At 30.7% G+C, this 3,110-nt stretch overlaps 1 pseudogene; it reads right to left on the bottom strand.

Annotated features, from left to right (window-relative positions):
- The window catches only part of LOC107641572, a 3,106-nt pseudogene continuing 288 nt past the window's right edge, over positions 293 to 3,110 (bottom strand).

Raw genomic sequence — 3,110 nt, 5'->3', positions numbered from 1 at the left:
GCTAGTGAAAATAGTTTTTTTTTTTTTTTAAATAAAGATGTATTTGGAGTTGTTATGGATATGATGGTGTTCACTCAGACTGAGGTGTATATATGTGCTTCTAATGGACATTGTTAATTAATAAAAATAAGATGTGCTAAAATTTTTCATGCGAATATGTATTAAGACTAGAACTTAGAGAGATTCCACATTTTTATTATGCATGAATAATATAGCATCTGGTGAATGACATTGATAATTGATAATGACCCTTAGAGCCAAATGGTTGAATCACATCCACATCTTCAAAAGTAGCTAAATAAATACAATTTACTCTCTAAATATAACCAAATTAAAAAATGGACTAAATAAATTGTTCTTAATATCAAAGCATCTAGTTTAGTTTTTCTGCAATTTCTAAGTCACAACTTTATATTAAGAAAAAATTTAAGCCTTGGCTTCATCATAGATACTCATGAGCCTTTCCATAATACCTGTTAATCACATGACACTGCCACAATACAAAGAATTAATTAGAACTTATCATTTTGATACATAAATTAAGCTGTTATCATTAATATCTAAAACTAACCTTCTTTGATACAGGAGGAGAATCAGGACTTTGAACAGGATAGAATTTGTAAACTCTCATATTTTTAAATGCAACTTTAGTTTCTTCACTCATTTCTTCAATGACTTTTCTTCTAGCTTCCCTTGCCTTAAAATCAGTGACAAAAATCAAGAAACAAAAAGAAAAAGAAAAACAGATGTGTATGTATATTCAGAACCAAAGAAAATTCATTATACCTCTTTATTAGCTTTCTTTTCTTCGCGTACTTTTTCCTTCACAAAATCCTACGACGAAAAAGAAAGAGAATCAGCCATTGAAATCAAGTTGAAAAAGTTAGTTGAAAAACTTGCATGCATGTATTCCTACCTTGAACTCATGTTTTCGATCTGCTGATAATTCCTCATCTTTTATGAGCTCATCACTGAACTCCTGTGTGGAATATTATTATAAAGCAAGAAATGTCAATGCTTTTCTAGTTTCTACTTAGAAATTTATCTTCTACTTAGAAAGTTTAACCGGACAAAATCATAAACATTAGAAAGTTAATCCGCCTTTACCTCAAGATCATTGAACTTCCAATCAAATGAACAAAAGACCTGCAAAATAAACAAATGTATCTAAACATGTCATGCAAAAATGGGGATCTCAAGCAACACACAAACACTGTTAAAAGTTTAAACTAACAATTTCTATAATAACAAGATTTAATTACTCTGTTAGTCCTTATAGTTTTACTGAATTTTCAATTAAGTCTCTATACTTTTTTTTCTTTTCAATTGAGTCCCCATATCATATCAGATTTTGTAATTAAATCTGATATGGTCTAAGGGCCCAAATAAAAAAAATATAGGAACATAATTGAAAATTTAATGAAACTATAGGGACCAGCAGAATAATTAAACCTAATAATAATTACCGGCTTTGGCTCTGTTGGAAATAGTATTTGAACCTCAGTACTTTGTTCAAGTTCATCTTCCTTTAATGGATGGTAGAAATCTTCAAAAAGAATGACAGTTAAAAGGAAACAAATTAATCAAATATTCTTTGTTCTATCTGATAGGAAATATCCAACATAGTGTGATCAATAATTAAGAAGTTAAGCCTCAAACTAATTACTACTCACATGGCAAGCAATACTCATACTTGATCCAACTTTAAATGTTTCAAAGCAGCCCTGCATCACATTGAGTATATCACACATAAAATCAAAACTTCTCTAATCAATAAAATATTATCATTTTGCAACCTGAATTCTGAAACAAGCTACTGATACTATACTAAGGTATTTGAATCAAAGATGGTGGCATACCTCCTTTGGGTGCAACTCAAGATAAATATTTGATACTTCAATCTGTCAATGTTGAAGAAGACAAATTCAGGAATAACCAAAAATTTCACAACAAAATCGAATAAAACAATTCCGAGGGTAGACGAATTAAAATGTGTACCGATCCTCTGAGGAGATGTATGGAATCCAATCCATTTTCATTTGTTTCATGGGAATAATCTCTTCAGTCTCTCTCTGAACAGAGGTAATCCCAATTTTATCAGATGGAGGAAAAGGTGACAATACATGTTTTTTCATAAGAAAATTGTAGCATTTTTAATAATATAGTGAAAACTTCAAGTTTTCTATTATCAAAATCAATATAGTTACAACTTACAAATTCAAGTTTCTTATGACCAACAATAGGTGAATAGAAGTCAAAAACCATATCCCAAAGGATAGACTCACAAGTCACTAATCAAACTATATACACAAATTGATATTGATTATATAGTTACATGGAACGCAATATATTCTGGTATGAAAATAGGTATGTGGTACACCACATGAAAAATATTTTATGTGGAGAGTATACTTATAGCGTTTCAGTTCATAGATAAATTGTAAATTGGTACGCGATACGTCACCTAATTGGTGAAATCATGTAACTATTGATACCTTGAAGCAATGATCAACTTAGCTAGAAGATTTTAATGTAGAGAAAGCGCGGCTTGAATTTAAAACTTACAGCAACAATAATAGGTACCAAGATAACTTTTTCTACATCTTTAAAGCAGACTTGTTGAGCTGCAAAACATGCACAAAAATAGTGACATTGCTAAGTGTTAACCTACATAAATATCTTCAATAGGGACACAAAGCGACGAAACAAACAACGACTATGCTACGTGTACACTAAAATTAGTCACCAAATCAATCACCAGTATAAAATACATATTGGAATACAAATTTAAACCACACATGTATTTATACACAAATACATTGGTGACTGATTTTAGTGGCTAATTTTAGTGTACGACGTTTTTGAACAAACAAATACTTACGCTCAGTACAACCAAAGAGGTAAACCTTTTTCCCATGCAAAACACCACCCTCTTCAAATGCATTCTGAAAAAGCAATTTAATAAGTTAAATTCTAAAGACCAAATACAGAACTACAAGATCAAAGGGGACTTTGTATTTGGTAGCCATACTCACTTCAAGATTAGAGAAATTCCACTTGTACTGATATACAGAATCCAATTGATCCCACTGGCATTATAATGTGATCGA

This window comes from Arachis ipaensis, chromosome B05, assembly GCF_000816755.2.
Source record: "Arachis ipaensis cultivar K30076 chromosome B05, Araip1.1, whole genome shotgun sequence".
NCBI classification, from domain to species: Eukaryota; Viridiplantae; Streptophyta; class Magnoliopsida; order Fabales; family Fabaceae; genus Arachis; species Arachis ipaensis.
Note: the sequence above shows the minus strand (reverse complement) of the source record. Positions and strands in the feature narration are given on the sequence as shown.